The sequence below is a fragment of the Hippopotamus amphibius genome, chromosome 5, assembly GCF_030028045.1.
Source record: "Hippopotamus amphibius kiboko isolate mHipAmp2 chromosome 5, mHipAmp2.hap2, whole genome shotgun sequence".
In the NCBI taxonomy this organism is placed as follows: Eukaryota; Metazoa; Chordata; class Mammalia; order Artiodactyla; family Hippopotamidae; genus Hippopotamus; species Hippopotamus amphibius.
In genome coordinates, this window is record NC_080190.1 from 26180292 (window position 1) to 26186656 (window position 6365).

The window sequence follows — 6365 nt, forward strand, 5'->3', positions numbered from 1 at the left end:
TCAGGAGTGGGGACTTGACCCACATGACCCATTATTTTTCCTGGAGATTTAAAATTGAGACCAAAAGTTACAAGTCGCTCATTGTGCAGCCTGGAACTGAGTATGTGACGCCCAGGAGAGGCAGAGGAAGGCAGGCTGCATAGAGGGAAAAATAAATGAACAAGAAGGGGAACCCACAGGCTCAAGAGAGGAAAGGAGAGTTGGGGGAGGGGCTCCCTTGGTTGTTGATGCCTCTTCAGATCTGGTTTGCAGTCCCTGAGGGAGCCCAGCAACACCTGCTCTCTTGCATCCTCCTAACAAATTCACCTTATTTCTTTAAGCAGTGTTTCCACTATGCACCCCTTCACCCCCACTCCTGCAAAAAAAAAAAAAAAAAAAAGGAAAAAAAAGGACCAACACAGGTCCTGTTTGCACAGGCATTTTGATATCGCTGGATTTAGTATCCATGAAATTTAAACACTGCATTTGGGGCCCAAAAAAACATGGGAAAAACTGCTCCAGTCATCACAGCTAAGGTTTCTCCTCCAGGCTGTGGGAAGATTAAAAGCCCACGTGTTGCAGAAAATTGTTATCATTTATCAGCCGACCCCATACTCACCTTAAATGACAGAGCGGAGTCCCAGCTGGCTAGTGCTCTCTAAAACTGTTTGGGCCATATTTTATTCCTTTAATCTGCTCCTTTTTCAGCCTGCTGCAGACCTAACTTAACAGAACATTTGCTGAGCACTTGACATCGATTCCCAAAGGGTCTCCATACAACCCCCCTCTTGATACCAGAGGAGGCAACGAAGCTCTGGCAGATTTATTAGAAAGACTGAAAGGTCAGACATGAGGTGGAAGCAGTGGGCAATCTACCACTGCAAGCGATCATTTTTACTAGAAGGAGACAGTGGCACAACGCAGTCATCTTAACTGTCCTGAATTTTATTGGCTTAACAGCAACTGCACCTCTCCCAGGAGGTCAGATTCCTTCTGGCTATGACTGGATAGGCTAGCTCATTCAGTGGGTGCTTCTCGCCCAAGAGGCCAGGCCAAGCTTGCAGTTTGATGTCCTACCTAAAACTAGTGAAGATTTACACAAACCGACCAGCTAACCAGCTTGGTTAAAAAGACAGAATAGATCTACACAAACTGTTCCCACTACAAATAAGTAAACAAACAAATAAATAAACTGACTAAATAAATGAGCAAAGAAGTAAATAAGTGAATAAATAAAAATTTTAATGATCACCTTAAGAGAGGGAATTGTAGGCAAAAAAAAAAAAAAGCACAAATCCCTTTGATGATGGGCCAGTGCTCTTGTTTCTGTTAAATACTATCCCCTGAAAACACCATATTTTCAAATACCTCTAGTCTTTACATATGCTGGTGCCTTGTCTAAACTATCCTATGCCTCCTTTGTCCAGTGAGCTTTTTCAAGACTCAACTCAGTGTCACCTCCTCCAGGAAGTCTTCCCTGTTTGGCACACCTTCTCTGTATTATTAGAAAATCTGAGCAGCCTCTATCAATGCCCTGTATTATAATCGTGTGTTTATTTCCACCAGACTGAAAAGACCAGTCTTTTCTTTAACACATCTATAGTGTTGACCCATAAGAGACACTCAAAACAGAAAGATTGGTAAAGGAAGGGAGGAAAGAAAAATGGAAAGAAAGAAGGAAGGAAGGAAGAGAGGGAGGGTGGGAGGAAGGAGGAAGGCAGGAAAAATACAATTAGCTTATGCACTCAGGCACACAGCAATTACTCTTGGGAGTGATTAGTGACTAGCTAAAAGCCATTGAAACACAAACATTTAAGATTCTAGGGTAGTTAAACGAAATTATCTCCAAGTATGCACTAGGTCCTCAAACAGAAGTATTAAGTATTGCTATAAAATGCATGTATCTCATTTCTTTTCCGATCTTTGATGCAAGTGCCAAAGAACCAGTCTTCTTTTTTTTTTTTTTTTTTTTTGTAACCCACAGGGTTGGATGCACAGTAGATACTCAGTAAAAGTTATGGTTTGCTTCTCATAGCAGCGAAGATAAGCACCTGTAAAGTGAGAGTCTTTGCTATCTTAAAGGAATAAACTCTTTTCTACCCTGTAGATAAGTTGCTCTATTTCCAATATCTGCTGCCAGATCTACTGAATAGTTTCAGTAACAAAAAACGCCTGCTGAGCACCTACTGTGAACAGGTGTTCTCTGAGGCAATGCAAGGGAGGTAAAGAGCCTTGACGCCTCCTCCTCTAACCCTGCCAAAGGAACCTGAAACCCAGTTTAAGCTAAACAGGAAAATTCAAACATCCCGGATGGTAGAGACCAGACTAAAATACCACTGTATTTTAGAATCTAGCACCATAATCTGCAAACTATTCCTATAAAGGACCAGATTAAGAAATATTTTGGGTTTCGCAGGCCACACGGTCTCTGTAGCAGCTATTTGACTCTGCCATCAGCACAAAAGCAGCCACAGCCAATACGTAAATGAATGGGCTTGGTTGTGATCCAGGAAAACCTCATTTACAGAAACAGGTGGTGCTCTGGAGTTGGCCGGCCAGCTGGAGTTTGCCAATTCCTGATTTAGCACAATGCCTGGCATATAGTAGGTGCTCATGTATTGAATGAATGACTATATGAATGAATGAGGGAAAGAAGATTTTCCTAAGGTAATAGCATGGTGATTTGTGTTAAAACCTCCGTGTACCATCATTAGACATTAACTACAAGGAGAGCAATGAATACCTCCTGACCAGAAATAAGCTTGATAGAAATGATCTGACAGTCTTTCCCACTCCAAGTGGCATGTGTGGATGGAAACTTAACAGGTACAAACCAACAGCTTTCATAGCAGAGATGTGAACTAGAAGAGTACTTTAAAGAAGTGTTTTTTCCAAACTGTGGATCGTGACTCATGAGTAAGTTGTGGCCTGCATTTTTTTCAAAAAAGGATAAGAGATGCAAGGAGAAAAAGAAGAGGGAACACGCCAGAGTCTATCACATGTAGTAAGCATAAGGATTGCTTCTAAGGAAATTGTCTTTCACTTCTAATGTATTTGTGTGTGAGAGTATATTGGGTTCTGGAGTAGAAGGTACTTTCAAAAAATTTGAAAAACATTCTAACTATTATAATCTCATTCTTGGGGAAATTCAATATATTTTTTCACTTGAAGGGGATTTATTTCAACATAGCCTAGTAGTTGAAGGCAAGATTCTGGAGCCAAAGTTCCTGGTTCAAATCCTGACTGCCACTCATTAGCTGTGTGACCGTGAGCAAGTTGCTTAGCCTCTCTGGGCCTTGGTTTCTTTACCTGTTAAATGGGAATGCTAATGATACCTCTTACATGGGATTATTATGAGAATCAAGCAAGCTGTCATATGTAAAGTGCTTAGAGCAATATCTAACACAGTGTAAGTTTTAGCTATTATTATGCTATCACTAAACAATAATGTGAACTTGAGTATGTGACAACTTCTCTGGGCTTCATTTTTGTTGGTAAAAAATCTCCAAAGGTCCTGCTGGCACCAACATTCCAAGACAGGGTAAGAGGTGGTTTCCCAGCACAAACCTATAGGAAAGAAGGAGCCAAGTGAAAATTATCCATCCTGTACAATGGACTCCTGTGAGGTCTCCGCAAAGCAGCCTGTTCCAAAGAAAAACCCCGTAAGCCAACTTATTCTCTCTCAAAATTGCACGCAAAGGTGAATTCAGGATGGTGAAAGATTAACCAAATCAAGGAAAAAGCTCTTTTTTTCCATCCATCAGATCCTTCATGACTAGCATTGGTTTCCTGTCTCTCCCATTGTCATGTATTTTATTCCATACACTGGGATAACCACAGCTGGGGGTGAACAGGAAATCTGTCCCCATGTTTGTTTGGTTTTTTTGCTTCCAACCTTCCTGACTGTGAAGTACAGTGTGAGGTTGCCCTGCAGTTGGTCCTGTGATGGTCACAAGTCAGCTTTCGCTGTGGAATTTGAAGTCACATCTAGCACCAAAGATCATGAAAAAAAATTCCATTCACTTTCACACCCACACACCCACCCACACACATACACACACACACACACAATAAACCAACAGAAAAATAGGTGAAATTTTTTGTTTTGTTTTTAGTAAACTTATTTATTTATTTTTATTTTTGGCTGCGTTGGGTCTCCATTGCTGTATGCAGGCTTTCTCTAGTTGCGGTGAGCTGTGGCTACTCTTCATTGGGGTGCGTGGGCTTCTCAGTGAGATGGCTTCTCTTGTTGCGGAGCACGGGCTCTAGGTGCATGGGCTTCAGTAGTTGTGGCACACAGGCTCAGTAGTTGTAGCTTGAGGGCTCTATAGTGCAGGCTCAGTAGTTGTGGTGCATGGGCTTAGTTGCTCCACGGCATGTGGGATCTTTCCAGGCCAGGGACTGAACCTGTGTCCCCTGCATTGGCAGGCAGATTCTTAACCACTGTGTCACCTGGGAAGTCCGAAAAATAAGTTATTACTGATTATTGGCAAATAAATAAAAATGGTCAGTAATAATGTTCTGTTCAGCCTCATTTGTAATTAAAGAAATGCACAAGACATTGAGATATCTTTTTTCATCCATAAAAGAAGCAAACTAATTAAAGTTAGGAAATAGCCAATGCAGAAAAGGATGTGGGGAAACAAACATTCCCATGCTTTTATGAAAGTCTAAATTGGTGAAACTTCTTTGGAGGACAATTTTGCAATAAATAGCAAAACAGTAAATGTGCATAACCTTTGACCAGCCCTGAAACTATGAAGGCATTGAAAAATAAAGCAGCCTATATACAGACTTCTCCTTTGAGAAAAATAAAGCCCTATTTGTTTAATTTCTTGCAGTCGTAGACGCACATAAAATTATAGTCAGGTGTTCTATTCCTTGCACCCTAGCACATTCCTAATTGACAAATCTAAAATAAAGGGGGGAGGGTGTATGTGAAAGAGGACATTCTTATCTTGCAGTAATTTTAGTGTGAAGGTTTCTAGTATATTCCCATTAAGCATGATGTTGGCTTTGGAGCTGAATTTCACTCTTCACTTTTATCATACCACAGAAGCGTTTATCTATATTTGGATCATGAATTTTTTTCTAATGGCTTTTCAGATCTATGGTGGTGATCTTTCAGCTTTTCTTTTTTGATCTATTTGTGATATAATATTCTTTTGATGTGCTACTGGAATTCTGTGTCAATATTTTATTTAGGATTTCTAAAACAGTATTCATAAATGAGATTAGTATGTAACTTTGCTTTCCCTTTTTTTAAATTTTATTTATTTATTTATTATTTTTTTGGGGGTACACCAAGTTCAATCATCTGTTTTTATACATATATCCCTGTATTCCCTCCCTCCCTCGGCTCCCCCTCACTGTTTTCCCCTTTTTAATGAGTTGTTTTTATCGGATTTTTGACTGATCTATTACTACTGACATAAGAAAAAACAAGAGAATTCCACCCACTGAGGATTTTTAAAATGTAAATGACTAAACCTTTTATTTCTACATATTGTATTTGTACTTTTCAAATTTGCCAATTTTTCATAGTGCTATGTTCTATCATTCTGTCTCTTAATTATGTTGAATATAACTATTTTATAGTCTTTTTCAAATTGTTCTACTGCCTCAAGTTCTTAAGGGGCTAATTCTCCTGTTTATTACCAATCCAGTCCCTCATGTGGTTCGTTTCCTAGTTGGGTTTATAATTTCTTAGCACAAACTCATCTCCAATGGGAGTTGTTTTATCTGTCAGAGATCAGAAAAAAACAACTCTGTTTTGCAATTGCCTCTGACAGGACCGAGGGGACTCATCACTTTGGAACCCGCCCCCCCCGAGCTTTCCCAACTTGGTGTCCATATGTTTGTTCTCTACATCTGTGTCTCTATTTCTGCCTTGCAAACCAGTTGATTTGTACCATTTTTCTATATTCTGCATATATGCATACACACATTTTTTAATTCATCCAGAGTCCCCAGACAAACCACAAACTTCCTTTCTGTGGCCCTGAACGAGAGGGAGACTTTTTTTCTCCTAAGAGCCTTCCCAGGGTGTCAGCTTTAGGCAGGGGTCTCAAGTCCAGATCCCTGCTTTTCTAGAAGGCATGGCTTGAGTGGGCGCCAGCCCCAGTCCTGAGCTATTTGTGCTTATATTCATGTCAAATACAACTATTTGCCTTTGAGTCCCTTCTTCCCATCTCACACCTAGAGATCCCCCTTTCTTTTCTTCAGCTGTTGATTTTTTTTCAGCATTTCTGTGTTCAGCAGAGGTTCCCTGAATTCTTGGCCCCTCATGTTACCAGAAGTTGAATCTTTTTACTTCTTGTCTTTTAAAAAACCTTTCTAGAATAAGCACAAAGTGCCATGGAAACTACATTTGGGGGGGGGTTCCT